This window comes from Rhinopithecus roxellana, chromosome 3, assembly GCF_007565055.1.
Source record: "Rhinopithecus roxellana isolate Shanxi Qingling chromosome 3, ASM756505v1, whole genome shotgun sequence".
In the NCBI taxonomy this organism is placed as follows: Eukaryota; Metazoa; Chordata; class Mammalia; order Primates; family Cercopithecidae; genus Rhinopithecus; species Rhinopithecus roxellana.
In genome coordinates this window covers 125,049,565-125,070,031 of record NC_044551.1, presented here as the reverse complement: position 1 = coordinate 125,070,031, position 20,467 = coordinate 125,049,565, and the positions used below count along the sequence as shown (strand labels likewise).

Below are 20,467 nucleotides of genomic sequence, written 5' to 3'. Positions count from 1 at the left end.
ATTTATTTATAATAAAATAGGTCTCGGCCTGGCACGGTGGCTCATGCCTGTAATCCCAGGACTTTGGGAGGCCGAAGCGGGAGGATCACAAGGTCAGAAGATCGAGGCCATCCTGGCTAATATAGTAAAACTCTGTCTCTACTAAAACTACAAAAAATTAGTAGTCTCAGCTACTCAGGAGGCTGAGGCAGGAGAATGGCATGAACCCAGGAGGTGGAGGTTGCAGTGAGCCAAGATTGTGCCACTGCACTCCAGCCTGGGTAACAGAGTGAGACTCCGAGTCAAAAAAAAAAAAAAAAAAAAGGTCTCAACCAAGGAGTTATGAGAATTTTAGTCCTTTAAAAGTTACCAGTAGATGACACAGTTTTAAGAATCTCTGCTTTTGAGGGAGATTTCCCCAAATTAAACAACCAAGTGAGGTCATGGAATAATACAGACTCAGGGTCAGAACAAGATTACAGTCTCAGCTTTCCCACAAAATGTCTTTGTGACCTTAAGCCAGTCTTTTCCACTCTCTGGGTTCAGTATCTTTACTGGCAAGTGAGAGTGTTGGACTGTATGATGTTTACAGATCATTCCAGCCCTGCCCTTCTGAAATCCTGGATTAGACAATATGGGGTGAATTCCAAAACATTTGTGAAAAAAAAAACTCTTAAATCCAAGTGTCACATTGCCCCCTTCTGGACCTTTGTAGTATCCACATGGATGAGATTGACAAAATCCATAAAAATAATAAAAACTCATAATAAATCACAAATGTAAAAAACCCATAATAAACCCTAGATGGACTTGTGAAATAGCATAGCCCAATTCCCTTTCTCCCCTGAGATAACCTAGAAAGTCACATTTGAAGGTGCTCTACTAGAAGTGTTAGAGGACAACCCAGGAAAGGAAAAAGGGCAAAGGGTAGTAAAGTTGTAGGGAATACAGGGATGTGGAAGGCGGGCTGAATTCAAGAGAGTTTTACACAGTTCTATCTCCAGCTATTCCCCCAGTATAAGAAATATTGTTAGCTATCTATTATCAAGTGCCTATTATGTGCCAAGAACCAATTCTTTTATTTTTTTTTTTATTTTTATTTATTTATTTATTTATTGAGACAGAGTGTCGCTCTGTCTCCAGGCTGGAGTGCAATGGTGCGATCTCAGCTCACCGCAACCACCACCTTCCAGGTTCAAGCAGTTCTCCTGCCGCTGCCTCCCAAGTAGCTGGGATTATAGGCATGTGCCACTACACCCAGCTAATTTTGCATTTTTAGTAGAAACAGGATTTCTCCATGTTGGTCAGGCTCGTCTTGAACTCCTGACCTCAGGGGATCCACTTTCCTCAGCCTCTCAAAGTGCTGGGATTACAGGTGCAAGCCACCACGCCCAATGAACAAATTATTTTAAAATCCTCCCAACAACTCTTCCAGTCAGGCACAGATTATCTGTGCCCCAAATGGAACCTGCTTATTCTCACAATCTTGACTCTTTTCCACTCTGTCCAAGTCGTCCCCATACTGTGAGGACAGCTCCTGCCCCCACTGCCTTCTAGAGGCCTTCTTTGACTACTTCAGACTACTTTGACTACCACACTCACATTTCCCTCTGCTACTATCCTGTGCCCCTTGAGATCTGTATCCCATAATCTGGTCCTTGACTTCATATCTTTCTAACTCATTTGTGTGAGTTAAGCCTCCTTACAAGCTGTTCTTGAGAGCAGGTTCCATGCACTGAGGGCTTCATCCACCCACTCTACCTGCCATCACAGGCATCATGCTGAGTGCATTATACTTGACACTTAGAAGATGACTTTATCTTCACCATGTCCTCCATCTAGTTCCTCTTTAGGAAAAACTACCATCCTTTGAGGAGTAATCTCTCATATTTACTTTAAAGTAGGAGAACTAAACTTCTGATTTTCTTCTCCAGACTTATTCCTCTCACTGTTTCCCCCATATTGGTAAATGGCAACACATCCTTCTAGCTGAAGTCAAACATCCTCACTCCTGTTTCTCTCTCATACCCCAATCTGTCAGCAAATCCCATGGGCTCTACCTTCAAAATATTTCCAGAATACAGTCATTCGCTGTCAAGTGTAAGCCACCACTGGCTTTTGATCCTGTTACAGCCTCTGTCCTTCCCTGCCTCCTGCCCACCTTTAACAGGGCTTGTTTCAAACAAAGCATCCAGAAAGATCCTTCAAAAATGTCAAATTATATCACTTCTTTACTCAAAACCCTTTGATGGCTTCCTCACTTAGAGTAAAAGCTAATATCCTTAAAAGGGCATTCAAGGCCCTGCCCAATATGGTCCCCATCCTTCCTAACGTCATTCTCAATCACACCCTTGAAACTACACTACAGCCATGCTGGTCTCCTCCACTCTTACTTGAAGGCACCAGGCATGCTCCCACCTTCTGCAAATTCCTACTGCTCCTTTAAGACTCATTTCAGTGATACCCCTTTCAGGAAGCTTCCCTCACCGACCCACTCACCATAAACCAGGTAGAGTTCTCTTTTGTACTTCCAACACCTGCCGCTAACACTGTGATTTTCTCCACAACTTTGTACAGTTATGACTTTTATATCAGGCTGTCTCTCTTGTCAGGTTGTCAGCTTCTTAAGGGTGGTGACCCTTTTTGACTTTGAAGACAAATAAGGAAACAAATACTATCAAGACAACAAGCGGTTTTCTGGCCATCACAGAGAGGTTATATATGCTACTGAAATGAATGGCAGAAGCACATCCTGGGATGTGGATGGAAGCCTGGTGCCTCTTGAGTGGCTTCATTGGCTTCACTGTATGACTGAAGATCCTCCTATAAAATCACCTATTGCTAGTAAATTTATTTGGACAAGCCATAAATTCACTGTGAGTAGCACCCCAGAATATGTACTTTATTCAACCACTAGAAAGATTCAGGAGAAGTTCCTACTTTCAAAACCTTCAAGTAAAGACAATGAAAAATAATTTAGGCATGCAAAACATGGGCCTTTTCATGAAACTGCATAAAATTTTACTGCTTACGAGTAACTTAATTAAAATTGTTCAACTTAAAAAATAAAGAAAATAACTTTTATCTGAGGAATGCAAGTCCTTTTAATTGTTAGGTCCAAAGAGATATTAAAATAAGACAGTAATCATGCCCTTTTGAGCTATGTAGTTATCTCTTTTTTTAAATTATTATTATTTTTGGAAAGAGGGTCTCGTTCTGTTGCCCAGGCTGGAGTGTAGTGGTGCAATATGCAATTATCTCTTGACACTGCTTGCTATTGCCACAAGAAGCTAAAAATTGAACTAATAATTCCACACTGGCCACTATAAATCTGACACTGTAGCTGAAGAATATATAGTCAATTGCAAATCAATGTTATTTCTGTAAATGAATGAGAATTCCTGGAAAACAACTTTGTATCAGCCCACTCTATTTGTATCTGTCCCCCTTTTAAAAATCCACTTGTGGTCAGGCACGGTGGCTCAAGCCTGTAATCCTGGCACTTTGGGAGGCCAAGGCAAGTGGATCACAAGGTCAGGAGGTCAAGACCAGCCTGGCCAAGATGGTGAAACACCGTCTCTACTAAAAATACAAAAAAATTAGCTGGGTTTGGTGGCAGGCACCTGTAATCCCAGCTACTCAGGAGGCTGAGGGAGAGAATTGCTTGAACACGGGAGGTGGAGGTTGCAGTGAGCCGAGATCACACCACTGCCCCCCAGCCTGGGTGACAGAGCAAGAAGCTGTCTCAAAAAAAAAATAAAAAAAAAATAAAAAAAAAAAATACACTTGTTATTGCTGTTAATCGGAATGTATTTTCAGGGCAACTTGAATCTGTGCTCTCGAGTTGCAATCATTAAGCTTGACCCAAATGAACCCTCTACTTATATTAATTTTGTCTCAGCTTCTTCCTTTTAGGTCAACAAACCAATCCCTCAGTTACTGAGGGACAACGGTACATTCTGTGTTTCTACTAAGGAAATTGACTGGAACAGACAATTTATTTCTACAGTAAAACAAATCTGGTGGTTTTTTTTTGGCTTTTTTTTTTTTTTTTTTTTTGAGATGAGTTTTTTGCTCTTGTTTCCCAGGCTGGAGTGCAATGGCACAATTTCAGCTCACTGCCACCTCCGCCTCCCGGGTTCAAGCGATTCTCCTGCCTCAGCCTACCAAATCTTAATTGTACAAATGGATTGTACTTCAGGGGTCCAAGCAGTGCAGGTGGATTATGGGACACTTTGATTGGGGGTGTTAGGGGCGAGGGGACAGTACATAGGTTCTTGTATTCAGTGATGAAAATAAAGTAATATATTCAACCTTTCTACTGCATGTTTCTAATCAATGGATTTTTTTTTTAAGCCTCAAAAAGAATCTTTCATGATGCTACTATTTTTGCACAATAAAGCCAACTAGGGACAGTCTTTAATTAGTGTTTTAAAAGGCTCATACATTTACATTAGAACATCACCTATGGCCGGGCGCGGTGGCTCAAGCCTGTAATCCCAGCACTTTGGGAGGCCGAGACGGGCGGATCACGAGGTCAGAAGATCGAGACTATCCTGGCTAACACGGTGAAACCCCGTCTCTACTAAAAAAATACAAAAAACTAGCTGGGCGAGGTGGCGGGCGCCTGTAGTCCCAGCTACTCTGGGAGGCTGAGACAGGAGAGTGGCGTAAACCCGGGAGGCGGAGCGTGCAGTGAGCTGAGATCCGACCACTGCACTCCAGCCTGGGTGACAGAGCAAGACTCCGTCTCAAAAAAAAAAAAAAAAAAAAAGAACATCACTTATGATGCCTTTGATTCCTAAGTCCATTGATCCATTGATCTGCCAAAGCATTGAAATCTTAGGCAGGAATTCATTTATATCAACCTAATTTGAAACAAAAGCAGCTGCTTTCCTGACCTCTGAATTATCCACCTCGTGGCTCAAAGGTTTCCCACCAATCAGATTTTCTTCTATGTTTTGGTAACCTCTGGAGTGAAGCTGATTTTTCAAAGGCAGAAAACAGCTCTTTGCCATGGTAATCATTTAACAAAAGGAAATTAACATTAATAAGAAGAGAGTTGTTGGTTCTTAATAGCTCAAGCTGTATGATAGATACATACATACATGGCTGTTACTATGAAAATGTCTAGGTAGCAAGGCAATATGGAAAATGAGGTATCCAAAATGTTTTGAAATTTAGAGAATAATCTCAATGAATTACTCTGGCCCTTAATAATAATTATTATGTCAAAATACCTAGCTCTTATATATACATTTTATGTGGTAGGCATTATTCTAGATACTGTATGTGTATTAACTATTTAATCCTTACAAGAATTTTAGAAGGTAGGTGCTAATATATCAGGTTTCAGAACAGGGAGCTTTAGTCAGCACAGGGAGATGCTATCAGGTAACTCTACCCAGCTGGGATTTAAGCCCAGGCAGGGAGGCCCCAGCCTCAGGATTCTTAAGCACCACTGTGTGCTATATAGTTATCTCCTGAATGCCTTTATAACAACCTAACTTTTTTTTTTTTTTTTTTTTTTTTTTGAGATGGAGTCTCGCTCTGTTGCCAAGGCTGGAATGCAGCAGCATGATCTTGGTTCACTGCAACCTCCACCTCCCAAGCTCAAGCAATTCTCCTGCCTCAGCCTCCCGAGTAGCTAGAATTACAGGCATGCACCACCACGTCAGGCTAATTTTTGTATTTTTAGTAGAGATGGGGTTTCACCATGTTGGTCAGGCTGGTCTCGAATTCCTGACCTCGTGATCTGCCCACCTTGGCCTCCCAAAGTTCTGGGATTACAGGCGTGAGCCACTGTGCCCAGCACAACCTAACATTTTTTTAAAGTCCAGGATTTAAAGGTAAGCTGAACACTTTGTTATATGCTGTCTCTAGCCTGGTACAAAGCAGGCTTTCTTTTTTCTTTTTTTTTTAAGTGACAGGGTCACTCTGTCGCCCACATTGGAGTGCAGTAACAAGATCACAGTTCACTGCAGCCTCAAACTCCTGGGCTAAAATGATCCTTTGGTCTCAGCCTCCCAAGTAGCTGGGACTAAAGGCATTCACTACCATGCTTGGCTAATTTTTTTTCTTCATTTTTTGTAGAGATGGGGGTCCGCCTATGTTGCCCAGTATTGACTTTGACTCTTGGGCTCAAGCAGTCTTCCCACTGTGGCCTCCCAAAGTGCTAAGATTACAGGTGTGAGCCACCACACCCAGCCCAAAGTAGGCTTTTGATAGATGTTTCAGGAGTGAATGAATGAGTAAATAAATGTGGAATACCACAGGTTTTCTCTCAGTTGCCTTAGTCTATCACTAATAGTTTTCTTCTTTCTCTTCTCACTGCCCACCCAGCAACCCACCAATTTGATTATTATGAATTCATCCTGTCTTCCCTCTGCTCTGTGCTAAACCATAAGATTGTATTTCTCAACCTTCAGTGATTGGACATCCTGCTCAGAATTCACAAAGGGAGCTGACAGTCCCCTGGGGAATGTAGGACATAAGGCAAGGCCAGAAGAACTTTTTCACAAACCAAATAGATGGCCTCAGGACCCCAGAAACAGCACCAGTGTAGAGCCATAATAGACACTGAGATGAGCCAGAGGTAGTGTCTGTCCATATGGGAAGCAAAGGGACTGAAACTCTCTTGCCTCATCCTCCAAGATCTACACTAGCCACAGAATGCTTCATCCGTTTATTCAACATTTACTGAGCATCTACTATATGCCAAGCACTGTGCTGGTCATAAAATGCATAAGACATAGTTCCTGTCCTCAAGGAGCTACTTGAGTCTGTTAAGATTAGCCTAAAGCTGCCAGGTTAAATATTTCAAGTTCAGCCTAATGGTTTCTCTGTAATAGTGAACTGTAACCTAACTAAATGCATAAACAGATTAACCTACCCTTGTGCCAATCATCAAGTTTCAACCAATCAAAGGCAGCCAACTGTTCAAACTGTGTTCAAATAGGGCAAACACTGAGCTATAACCAATCCAGCTATTTCTGTGCCTCACTTACATTTTCTGTGCATTACTTTCCTTTTTCTGTTCATAAATCTTCTTTGACCACACAGCTGCCCTGGAGCCTCTCTGAACCTGTTCTGATTCGGGGGCAGCCCAACTGGAGAACTGGTCTTTGTTCAATGAAACTCTTTAATTTGTCTATGGTTTTTCTTTTCTTTTCTTTCTTTTTCCTTTTCTTTTCTTTTCTTTCTTTTTTTTTTTTTTTTTTTTTTTTTTTTGAGACAGTGTCACTTGTCACCCAGGCTAGAGTGCACGATCTTGACTTACCGCAACCTCTGCCTCCCAGGTTCAAGCAATTCTCATGCCTCAGCCTCAGGAATAGTTGGAATTACAGGTATGCACTACCACACCCAGCTCAGGTTTCACCATGTTGGCCAAGACGGTCTCAAACTCCTGACGTCAAGTGATCGGCCCACCTTGGCCTCCAAAAGTGCTGGGAGTACAGGCATGAGCCACAGCACCAGGCCTAAGGCTTTTCTTTTGACAAATCAGAAAGACACTCTTTTCTCTCTGCCCCAACAGCACCACAATTCACTTAACAGTATTCTCTTAATCTCTTCCTTATTTATCTCCACACCTCAGTGGGACTCGCTGGGAGTTCATTTACTAATGTCTATATGGAAATCATCATTCATTCATTTGTGTATCAAGTGAGCACCAATATGTGGCAGACACTGCTCCAGGAGAGGGGATATCATGAGGGCAAAGCAGAGGGCATCTCTGCACTCTCGGGGCTTATCATGATCGCCCTATGCTTACTACCTTCTTCTCTCATGATCCCCCCTATGCTTACTACCTTCTTCTCTCAGCTTCTTCAAAGCACTTAACGTTATATAAAGTAATCATTATAACTATGTGTCATATTTTTAACATATACAGATGTAATACATATAACAATAACAGCGTAACAAAGGAAAGGAGGAAATGGAGCTATAAAGGAATAAAGTTTCTGGATCCCATTGAAATGAAGTTGGTATAAATCTAAACTAGGTTTTGATTAAGTTAAAATGTATATTGTATGCCTTAGAGCAAATGTTAAGAAAATAAAAATATATAACTACAAAATAATTAAAGAGAGCCACCATGGGCCAGGCACGGTAGCTCACGCCTGTAATCCCAGCACTTTGGGAGGCTGAGGCAGGCGGATCACCTGAGGTCAGGAGTTCGAGATCAGCCTGGTCAATGAAACTCTCTCTCTACTAAATATACAAAAATTAGCCAGGCATGGTGGTGAGCGCCTGTAATCTCAGCTACTCGGGATGCTAAGGCAGGAGAATTGTTTGACCCTGGGAGGTGAAGGTTGCAGTGAGCCAAGATGGTGCCACCACACTACAGCCTGGGCGAGACTCCATCTCAAAAAAAAAAAAAAAAAAAAAAAAAGAGATATCCACATGCAAAGAGTAAATTTAGACCTTTACCTTAGACCATAAACAAAATTTAATTCAAGATGCATCAAAGACCTAAATGTAAGAGCTAAAAATATAAAACGCTTAGATGAAAACATAGGCATAAATCTTCACAGCCTTGGATTAGGCAATTATTTCTTAGATATGAAACCAAAAATATAAGCAATAAAAGAAAAAATACATAAACTGGGCATTATCAAAATTTAAAAATTGTATGTGTCAAAGGACACAATTGGCTGGGCACGTTGGCTCACGCCTGTAATCCCAACACTTTGGGAGGCCGAAGCAAGCAGATCACGAGGTCAGGAGTTCAAGATCAGCCTGGCCAACATAGTGAAACCCCATCTCTATTAAAAATACAAAAACTACCCAGGTGTGGTGGCATGAACCTGTAGTCCCAGCTACTCGGGCGGCTGAGGCAGGAGAATCACTTGAACCCAGGCGGCGGAGGTTGCAGTGAGCCAAGACCGTGCCATTGCACTCCAGCCTGGGCAACGGAGACAGACTCCATTTCAAAAAAAAAAAAAAAAAAAAAAAAAAAGACACAATCAAGAAAGTGTAAAGATAATTCACAGAACAGGAAACGTTTTTGCAAATTGTGTGTCTAATAAGGGACTCGTATCTGTATATGGAATCTGTAAGTAACACAACTCAATAATTGTTTTAATATCACCTGATATCATTTGGATATTTGTCCCCTCCAAATCTCATGTTGAAATTTGATCCCCGGGCCAGGTGTGGTGGCTCACACCTGCAATCCCAGCACTTTGGGAGGCTAAGGTGGGAGGATCACTTGAGCCCAGGAGTTTGAGACCAGCCTGTGCATCATAGTGAGACACTGTCTGTACAAATAAAATTGTTAGAATTAGACAGTCTGGTGGCTCATGCCTTGTATTAGTCCGTTCTCATGCTGCTAATAAAGACATACCTGAGACTGGGTAATTTATAAAGGAAAGAGGTTTAATAACTCATGGTTCCGCAGGGCTGGGGAGGCCTCAGGAAACTTACAATCATGACAGAAGGGGAAGCGAACATGTCCTCCTTCACATGATAGCAGCAAGGAAGAAGTGCTGAGCAAAAGCAGGAAAAGTCCCTTATAAAACCATCAGATCTCATGAGAACTCACTCACTATCGTAAGAACGGATGGGGGAAACTGCCCCCATGATTCAATTATCTCCACCTGGCCTCTCCCATGACACATGGGGATTATAGGAACTACAATTTAAGATGAGATTTGGGTGAGGACACAGCCAAATCATATCATTCCTATAGTCTCAGCTCATAGGGGGTGGAGTGGAGGCACTGAGGTGGCAGGATCTCTTGAGTTGAGAAATTGAGACTGCAGTGAATGTGACTGCACCACTGCACTGGGGCCTGGGAGACAGAATGAGACTCTGTCATGAAAAAAAAGAAGAAGAAGAAGAAAAATTTGATCCTCAATTTTGAAGGAGCTGGGGCCTAATGGGAAATATTTGGGTCCTGGGGAAGGATCCCTCATGAATTGCTTCATGTTGTCCCGTGTTAGTGAGTGAGTTTGCTCTATTAGTTCACGGATTGCTGGTTGTTTTAAAGAGCATGGCACCTCCTCCTCTCTCTTTCGCTCCCTCTCTCGCCATGTGCCACACTGGCTCCTCTTGCCTTCCACCATGAATGCAGACTTCCTGAGGCCTCACCAAAAGCTAAGCAGATGATGGTACTATGCTTCTTGTACAGCTGGCAGAATTGTGAGCCAAATAGGTGTCTTTATAAATTATTCAGTCTCAGGTATTCCTTTATAGCAATGCAAAACATACTAATATATAACCCAATTAAAAATAGACAGAGGAGGCTGGGCACGGTGGCTCGCGCCTGTAATCCCGGCACTTTGGGAGGCCAAGGCAGGCAGATCACTTGAGGTCAGAAGTTCAGGACCAGTTTGGCCAACATGGTGAAACCCTATCTCTACTAAAAATACAAAAATTAGCCAGGCATGGCAGTGGGTGCCTATAATCCCAGCTACTCAGGAGGCTGAGGCAGGAGAATCACTTGAACCCAGGAGCCAGAGGTTGCAGTGAGCTCAGATCGAGCCACTGCACTCCAGCCTGGGCGATAGAGCAAGACTCAGTCTCAAAAAAGAAATAGAGGCCTGGGCACGGTGGCTCATGCCTGTAATCCCAGCACTTTGGGAGGCTGAGGTGGGTGGATCACCTGAGGTCAGGAGTTTGAGACCAGCCTGGCCAAAATGGTGAAATGCTGTATCCACTAAAAATACAAAAATTAGCCAGGTGTGGTGGCGCACAACTGTAATCCCAGGTACTCGGGAGACTGAGGCAGGAGAATTTCTTGAACTCGGGTGGGGCTTGCAGTGAGCCAAGATAGTGCCACTGCACTCCAGCCTGGGTGACAGAGCAAAACTCCATCTCAAAAAAAAAAAAAAAAAAAAAAAAGACAGAAGATCTGAATAGATATTTCTCCAAAGAAAATATACAAATGACCAATAAGTACATTAAAGGATGTTCAGCATCATTATCCATCAGGTAATGCAAAACCACAGTCAGATACTACTTCATACCTGCTAGAATGGCTAGAATAAAAAAGATAATTAATAACAAGTGTTGGCAAGGGTGTAGAGAAACTGAAGCCCTAATATGCTGCTGGTTGGAATGTAATACGGTGCAGGACTTTTTTTTTTTTTTGCATGTCCACACAAAAACTTGTACATGAGTGCTCATAGCAGCTTTACTTATAGTAGCCAAAAAGTAGAAACAATCCAATATTCATCAACTGATGAATGGATAAATACATGTAATATATCCATACAATGGAATACTATTCAGTAATAAACAGAAATGAAGTACTGATACATGCTACAACATAAATGACTCTTGAAAACATTACATTAAGTGAAAGAAACCAGTCACAAAGGACCACATTGTATGATTCCATTTACATAAAATGTTCTGAAGAGGCAAATCTATATAGACAAAGTAGATTCATGGTTGACTGGAGTATGAGGGGAGAGATTGGTAAAGGTGGCTAAGCAAAGCAGGGTTTCTTTTTAGGGTAATGAAAATGTTCCAAAATTGATTGTGGTGGTGTATGCACAACTCTCTGAATATGCAAAACCATTGAGTTGTATACTTTAAATGAGTGAATTGCATGATATCTGAATTATATCTCAATAAAGCTGTTAAAATAACCAAAGGAATTAAAATGTCACACTAGAAAATATTCACTTCATGCAAACCATCCAGCCAGCTGCGCCCAAAATCCTTTTCCTACCTTGACCACATTTTCAGATTAAATATAACTTTCTGATTCCAGACCATTTATGTTCTCTTTCTGTCATTCCCATCTCTGCCCACATTTTCCAGCCAGCTTACATTCTCAACAGCTATCTCCATTTTCATACTTTTATTTAGATCCTGCCTACTGGTCTTGCTTAAACTGTCCAAAATATAAAGACTTATACAATCGGGGAAGGCAAGAAATTGAAGACACTTCAGTGCTTCTCTCCTCCTACCTCTTTGCTTTATGAATTAGGAGACAAAGGACAAAAAGGTTCCATGACTTGTCCGCAGTAACTAAAATACTTCTTGCTCACCTCTTCCAAAAAGCCTTCATACACTAAGTGCCAATATTTCTTTATCTTTTTACCCAATCTCTGATACCTTTCTTTATTGTACTGTCAAAAGATATGAAATGCACTCATCTCAAGAGATTAACATTTAAGCCCACATCCTGCATCTCAGAGAAAAAAGGCAGCCCTTTTGTGTTCATGCTCATTGCATCTGATTTCTCTCCTGATACAGCTTTTCTTTCCTCAATTATCATGAATGACTGTTCAAAATTCATGGGGGGCTCACTGAGTACCAGCCCTGAGCAAACACAGAGTCAGACTCACCAGTTTCTATTTCCTCACTCACTTCACAGAAAACCATGCCTGGGGTCTTCAGAAAAAGCCTTATTTAGTCCATACAAAACAATACTACATTTTAAAATGCTACTCAGGAAACAAAATGACAATAAAGGGTATTTACATTTCTTATTGGTATATACCTATATGTACACCAAGATCAAAAGAATGAGTAGGTTTTTTCAAATCAAATAAATATTCATCATGATGGGAAACAGAAAAGCCTCTGGGGAGTGCCTGCCTCTCCAGTGATATAATTCCTGGGGAGCCAGGAAAACCATAAATTATGTAGGTATCTGCAGTCATTCTGAACTTTACATGAAGAGAAAATATGTCACATCCGAACTGGCCCTACATCTGAAGGGAGCGTAGAAAGTAATAACGTAAATCCATTGAAGAACAAGAATTGTGAAGTCAAAGCTCATGCAGGTCTACTTGGCTTGGGAAAGCAAAGTAAACTGCTTGTTAAAAGGAAAAGATGGGGCCAGGCATGGTGGCTTATGCCTGTAATCCCAGCACTTTGGGAGGACCAAGTGGGCAGATCACTTGAGGTCAGGGATTACGGACTAGCCAGGCCAACATGGCAAAACACCGTCTCTACTAAACATACAAAAATTAGCTGGACATGGTGGCTCACGCCTGTAATCCCTGCTACTCAGGAGGATGAGGTAGGAGAATCACTGGAGCCCCGGAGGCAGGGGTTGCAGTGAGCTGAGATTGCGCCACTACATTCCAGCCTGGGCAACAGAGCCAGATTCCATCTTGAAAAAAGAAAAATGGATGGGCCTTTTGCTGGCTGAGCCTTTACTACTCCAAGAACTGATGGGCTCAGGAGGCATCTGCACAGAAGACCTTCATCCTTCATGAGTGATGAAGAGAAAGGCAAATGAAATTAGGCACACTTCCCTCCCCAGAGCGGGAACTGATGTGCGGCTGATTGAAGAAGTGATTACACAATGTTGGAGAGGCATTTAAGTGTTGCTCACCAGGGAGCCAGAGGGCTTTGGGAGCCAGTTCTGAGAATTACACACTGTTCCATAGTATTTGCTAATTGACCCAGTATTTCTGGCTGAAAACATTTCCCCAAGGAGGTAAGTGAAAGCAGATAATGAAGACCTGTCAAATCACAGGGCAGCTCATGAGCAAAGCTTGAGCTCTAGAGACTGGACATTATTTAAATGCAGAAAACCACAAAAAGATCACAGCCTAAACATAAAAATATTCAGAAGTATGCATGGAGGTTTCTGATTCTCAGTTCACACCTACCCCCACCTCTGTACAACTTTAGCTTGAAATTTAAGAATTAGTTAGGCCGGGCGTGGTGGCTCAAGCCTGTAATCCCAGCACTTTGGGAGGCCGAGACGGGCGGATCACAAGGTCAGGAGATCGAGACCATCCTGGCAAACACGGTGAAACCCCGTCTCTACTAAAAAAAAAAAAAAAAAAAAAAAAAAATACAAAAAACTAGCCGGGCGAGGTGGCGGGCGCCTAGAGTCCCAGCTACTCGGGAGGCTGAGGCAGGAGAATGGCGTGAACCCGAAAGGCAGAGCTTGCAGTGAGCTGTGATCCGGCCACTGCACTCCAGTTTGGGTGACAGAGCGAGACTACGTCTCAAAAAAAAAAAAAAAAAAAGAATTATTTATAAGTGTGAAGATAAGGAGGGTGTAAGTTAAATAACCATGAAGTCCACAAAATAGGCACATTTCTGAGAGTTTCGTGACAGTCACTATTCATGTAATTGGACGTCTATTCATAGATAAGGAAAGATATTCACAAAGTTCAAGAAAAGTTCTGCACAAATGAAGGCCCAGTTGTTGCCAGGAAGGAGGGAAATGAAATTGGGGTAGAAGTGGAGAATTCAAGTTTTTTTCAAAGTTTACAATGTATACTTCCGGGTGTGTTTTTATTGTTGATGATGATAGTGTTTTGCCTACTTATAATTACAACAGAGATTTTCTTGGTTTTTTTTTTTTTGAGACGGAGTCTCGCTCTGTCGCCCAGGCTGGAGTACAGTGGCCGGATCTCAGCTCACTGCAAGCTCTGCCTCCCGGGTTTTACGCCATTCTCCCGCCTCAGCCTCCCGAGTAGCTGGGACTACAGGCGCCCGCCACCTCGCCCGGCTAGTTTTTTGTATTTTTTAGTAGAGACGGGGTTTTACCGTGTTAGCCAGGATGGTCTCGATCTCCTGACCTCGTGATCCGCCCGTCTCGACCTCCCAAAGTGCTGGGATTACAGGCTTGAGCCACTGCGCCCGGCCAAGATTTTCTTGGTTTAAGGGCTAAAAATATATCTCTACTGTGATCTGGGAATGTGGCCTGTCTCTGATAACCATGTATGTAAAAGTGAGTGAATCCTCCCTGATACAGTAAACTGGCTCAGCTGCCTGGGATGGTCGAGTCCAGCATTCCAAAACTGAGATATTTTTGGCTGGGTGTGGTGGCTCATGCCTGTAATGCCAGCACTTTGAGAGGCCAAGGTGGGAGGATTGCTTACGGCCAGGTGTTCAAGACCAGCCTGGGTAAAAAGGTAAGACAAAAAAAAAAAAAGAAAGAAAAGAAAAGGAAGGAGAGAGAGAGAAAGAGAGAGAGAAAGTAAGAAAGAGTGAGCGAGCTAGGCATGGTGGCTCCCGCCTGTAATCTCAGCACTTTAGGAGGCTGAGGCAGGCAGATCACTTGAGATCAGGAGTTTGAGACCAGCTTGGCCAACATGGTGAAACCCATCTCTTCTAAAAATAAAAAACTGGCCGGGGCAGTGGCTCACACCTGTAATCCCAGCACTTTGGGAGGCTGAAGTGGGCGACTCACCTGAGGTCAGGGGTTCAAGACCCGCCTGGCCAACCCAGTCTCTACTTAAAAAATACAAAAATAAGCCAGGCATGGTAGCAGGCACCTGTAATCTCAGCTACTCAGGAGGCTGAGGCAGGAGAATCACTTGAACCTGGGAAGCGGAGATTACAGTGAACAAAGAATGTGCCACTGTACCCCAGCCTGGGTGACACAGTGAGACTCCATCTCAAAAAAAAAAAAAAAAAATTAGCCAGATGTGGTGATGCATGCCGGTAATCCCAGCTACTTGGGAGGCTGAGGCACGAGAATCACTTGAACCTGGGAGGTAGGTGGAGGCTGCAGTAAGCCAACTGCGCTCCAGCCTGGGTGACAATGAATGAGACTCCATCTCAAAAAGAAAAGAAAGGAAAAGAAAAGAAAGAGAAAGAAGAAAGAAAGGAAGGGGGGGGAGAGAGAGAGAAAAAAAAAAAGAAAGAAAGGAAAGAGGAAGAAGGAAAGAAAGAAAAAAAATGGAGATTTTTTTCAAAGTTTTGAATTCAGAAATAGGATGACTTAGAAAAAATGATATCAGGCACCAAATAAGTGGTTGAAATGGTGGCATAGTTACCCGTTGCCTGAGGACACCCTCTGGCAAAGGTGGATGCTTAAATATTGATGAAAAACAGTAAATGGCACATATGGGAGCCCATACTCTGCGCCTGGGCGAACACAGAGGGGAAGCTGAAGCTATAATTGAGAATATATCTGGCACACATTCTAAATTTGCTTTTGTTTGCTCTTGAAGTTAGGGCTTTGAGGCTCTTGAAAGGAAACAGTGCAATGAACACTGGACCCAAGTGCATGGTGAGAATATGCTTCCCAACAGAGTATTTGGTGCTCTAGAACATTCACGAGCAATCCCAGTGATATATGTAGTTGCTGCCTGGGGCCTTGTTCCCAGACATGTAGACTTGGTGTCTATCAGGCTGCATCCTCTCCTTTTGTCACTGAGTCACAGTCCCAGAGTGACTAAGGGGACTGGGTTATCTTTGTACACAGGAGCCACTAAAAGGAGGAGGACTAGCAATGGGAGGAAGGAATGAGGAAGTCCTGCTGAGCCCTCCTCTCCTGAGCCCCAGGGTTGCTTCTGGAGCCTCATGACAATGGTGCTGAAACCACCTGGTCCTGAGCATTTTGAAGACTGTGGAGGGATTTATTTTTGGTCCTCACGGAGGGTATTTAAAAATCCCTATTGGAGCCTGGACTAAGCTCAAAGGATAGAGGGCCTCTGCAACAGGAACAGGTTGGGACCATTCCTGTCTGGGAGGAGGCCTCTGCCATGTGTTGGGAAGGATAAGGAACAAACCCAGAAATGATGTGCTATCTGTTGGCCAAGCAGGAAACCTAGGTGCCATCCCTGGCCTCTACGCTCCCCTCACCCAATCCTTTTGATCCTCCCACTTCCACACCACCCCAATCCTTTTACATTTCCATCCTGGGATCCCACAGTAGGTAGAGATGCACATGCTTTAAGGCACCAGCAGATGAGACGCATCCAAGAGAGGGGGAAATAAGTCTTAAAATACTTTTATATTCAATATATATACTTCTCAATGCATCTAGGTAATCATCCTAAGAAAAATCCGAATTTTGTTTTTGTTAGTCTTATATTGTTAGCTTTGCTTGAATTTTGAGTTGCATGTGTGGTTTGATGAAGGGTGATGGACTCTAACGGTCTTAATCCCATCCTGTGCCTAGGTGGCTGAAAGAATCTTCTAGCAGGCTTCCCTACTTGCCATCTTGTCCAGCTCAATTTTATTCTCCAGGAAACCACTTGTGTGATTATTCCAGAATGTAGATCTTACTATAGTACTGCCCTGCTTAAAATCCTTCATTAAAATGCCTATAGGATAAAATTAGATTTCCATTGCATGGTCTAGAAAGCTCTTCAAGATCTAGTTCTTGGCTTTATTTCTAGCTTCATTTCTCATCTCCCCTGTTCCCACCTGCCCCCCCATAGGCCCTATATTTCAGATGTCTCCAAGTACTTGAGGTCTCACAAACATCCTGTTGGGGCTTAACAGACAATATTCCAAAATATTGGAATATTGACACCCTGAACTGAAGAAACTGCAAGGTCTCACTGACATTCCCCCCAGTCCCCACAGTCGTTCCCAAAGACCTTGGTGGGTGTGGATCTTAGACAGACAACTTCTTTGAGAAAGCTGAAGTTCCTATCTGCCTAAGATCCAGACCCACCAAGGAGAACAACTGTTTTTTCTTCCCCCACTACAGGAGTAAGAATGTAACCACAACTGAGCAGACTAGAACCTTCCACTGTCAAAGAGACCTATTTACAAGTTAATCTCTGTTCCCTATCGGTTCATTGCCCCTTAACATAATTCCTTTTTCCCCCCCTCCCGTAATCTCTTTTGCCATGATCCAAGTCTTTCTTTCCTCTTTCTTTTCTTTTCCTTTTTTTTTTTTTTTTTTTTTGAGAAAGGTTCTCACTCTATCACCCAGTCCAGAGTACAGCAGCGCAATCTTGGCTCACTGTAACCTTTGCCTCCTGGGTTCAAGTGATTCTCCTGCCTCAGCCTCCTGAGTAGCTAGGATTACAGGCACCTGCCATCATGCCCTGCTAATTTTTGTATTTTTTGTAGAGATGGGGATTTCACCATGTTAGCCAGGCTGGTCTTGAACTCCTGACCTCAAGCGATCCACCAGCCTTGCCTCCCAAAGTACTGGGATTACAGGTGTGAGCTACCACACCCAGATCCAAGTCCCCACTCTTTCTGTAACATCAAGATGTGATGGCAGATAAGCTTCTATACCTCACTGGGAGTTTGGGTCTTAATTCTGAAGCCTCCGTGTATACATGTTAAACAAATTTGCATGCCTTTTCTCCTATTAATCTGCTTCATGTCAGTGACTTTTCAGTGAACCTGCAGAGGGTGAAGGGAACTTTCCTCTTGGCTCCCCTACAATCCCATGCAGTTTCATGCTTCTGTGTCTTTGTACATGACAATATATGACATTCCCCCTGCATATAATGTTTTCCTCATCCCATTCCCCACTGAACCTCCAAGTCTCTGTTCCTCTGTGAAGTCTCTGACTCCCTCCAGTCCGTGGTGCCCCCAGAGTATTTTGTGCACCCCTCTGTCGATAATTGACTCTCTGTAGCATAAGTTTTTATGTTCACATCTCTCTTCACCTGAGGGCAGGGAAGATGTTTTACGCATCTTTATCTCTAAACAGTGCCTGGCACCTCATAGATACTCAATACATGTTTATGGAATGGATAAATAAATAAATAAAAACTGGTTTTATTTGTTACTGCGCACAAAATTTGTTTTAAATTCTTGCTTTACAAGAGATTAATTTTATTCCTTTTCTTATCACAACCATCTAATGGTTGAAATTCTACCTATTATTCAAATTCAGCTTAAATTTTTCCCCTCTCCTCTCCTCCCCTCTCCTCTCTTCTCTTCTCCTCCCCTCCTGGTCTCTTCTCTTTCTAATACCCTAAGCAGAATTCAGCTCTTCCTCTAGTATTTCCAACGTCTTCAAATCCTGTCTGGTGTTTCAGTTACTGTGTACATACTTGTCCTCCCCACCGTATGTAATGTGTGTTTCTGTGGGACAGGTCCTTGATCTTACTCATTTCAAATTCTGGGCACCAGGGAAGAGTCTGTAACCACTGGCTGAGTTGACTTGAATTGTTCAGATGTTTTTAAAGGTAGCATGAGGCCGGGTGTGGTGACTCATGCCTATAATCCCAGCACTTTGGGAGGCCCAGGCGGATAGATCACTTGATGTCAAGAGTTCGAGACCAGCCTGGCTAACATGGTGAAACCCCATCTCTACTAAAAATACAAAAATTCGATGGGCGTGGTGGCGCCTATAATTACAGCTACTCTGGCGGCTGTGGTGGGAGACAGAGGTTGCAGTGAGCTGACATCATGCCACTGCACTCCAGCCTGGGCAACAGAGCAAGACTCTGTCTCAAAAAACAAGAGAAATAAAATAAAATTAAAACAAATAAATAAAGGTAGCGTGGATACCAGAAGATACAGAAATAGATAATTCTCTCATAAACATCCTTTTTTGGTTGGAAAAAAAATCACCACAAACAAAAAAATCACCACAAACAAAAAAATCACCACAAACAAAAAAATCACCACAAACAAAAAAATCACCACAAACAACTGTTCTATGAAGAAAAAGAAAGGACAAAAAATTAAAAGCAAGCAAACAAAAAAAGCAAAACCCTTTCCAGTGTTTTCTCCTGAAACAAAGGCAGGTTTGTTCAATGTGCCCCTAAACCAGAGCACCTCTCTAGCTGGAAAATTTCTGAAACATTGTGGGTTTGATGAGTTGCCCCATTGCTTTTGCACAACACTCTTCCCAGTGAAGCATACCTCAAATGCAGGTAGACATTCCTAAGGCTATTGAGTTGGACTCATTACAATGTTTACAAACCAGCATTTGCTCCAGCCCGCAAACAATAAAAACAACCTGATTATGGTTTTCCCTTGGAAGGCTGCCAAGGTTAAAATGATCACATCAACAGTAAAAGAGGCTTCATTTTCCCTCTGTTTTTATTTTTAGGGTATGATGTGTTAGTCGCTTCCAGCAGAATTTACTTTATTTTAAAGCATGAGACATAATTCCTGTTCTATTTTCAAGACCTTTGCACTTCTCAATTTCTCCAAGTAGTTCTGGAAATGTACACACCCACACACTTGCCTTTGCCTGAGTCCTGCTCCTTGCCTTCTTTATGTTTACTCTTCCCTAGGGGAGCCAAAACCAACACTAATTAGCAGTGAATTCAATCTCACATCTAGGATACTAAAAGGTCAGTATTTACCCAGGATTCCAACCATCTCTAGTCCCTTTCCCCCAAAGATCAAAGACTTGCTGTTAAATATCCAGCCTTGAAGGAAAGTTCTGAGAGCTGCTTCAACTATAACATTTATTCCTTAAGTTTTATCTCCCCTATCATAACGTATCCTTTCATGCCTATGTGGCTTTACATACCCAGTTTTCCCTAACTGGAACACACTTGCTCTTTTCTTTTTTCTTTTTCTTTTCTTTTTTTTTTTGGAGGGGGGGACAGAGTCTCACTCTGTCACCCAGGCTGGAATGCAGTGGCGTGATCTCAGTCCACTGCAACCTCCACTTCCCAGTTCAAGCGATTCTCCTGCCTCAGCCACCCGAGTAGCTGGGACTACAGGTGCCTGCCACCACGCTCGCCTAATTTTTGTATTTTTAATAGAGACGGGGTTTCACTATATTGCTCAGGCTGGTCTCGAACTCCTGACCTTGTGATCTGCCTGCCTCGGCCTCCCAAAGTGCTGCGATTACAGGCGTGAGCCACTGCACCCAACCACACTTGCTTTTTTCTTT

The 20,467-nt window shown here is 42.8% G+C and overlaps 1 protein-coding gene across 3 annotated transcripts in view; it reads right to left on the bottom strand.

Moving 5' to 3' along the window:
* The window catches only part of NIM1K (NIM1 serine/threonine protein kinase), an 86,749-nt gene that overhangs the window by 49,431 nt on the left and 16,851 nt on the right, over positions 1–20,467 (bottom strand). The window lies entirely within an intron of this gene.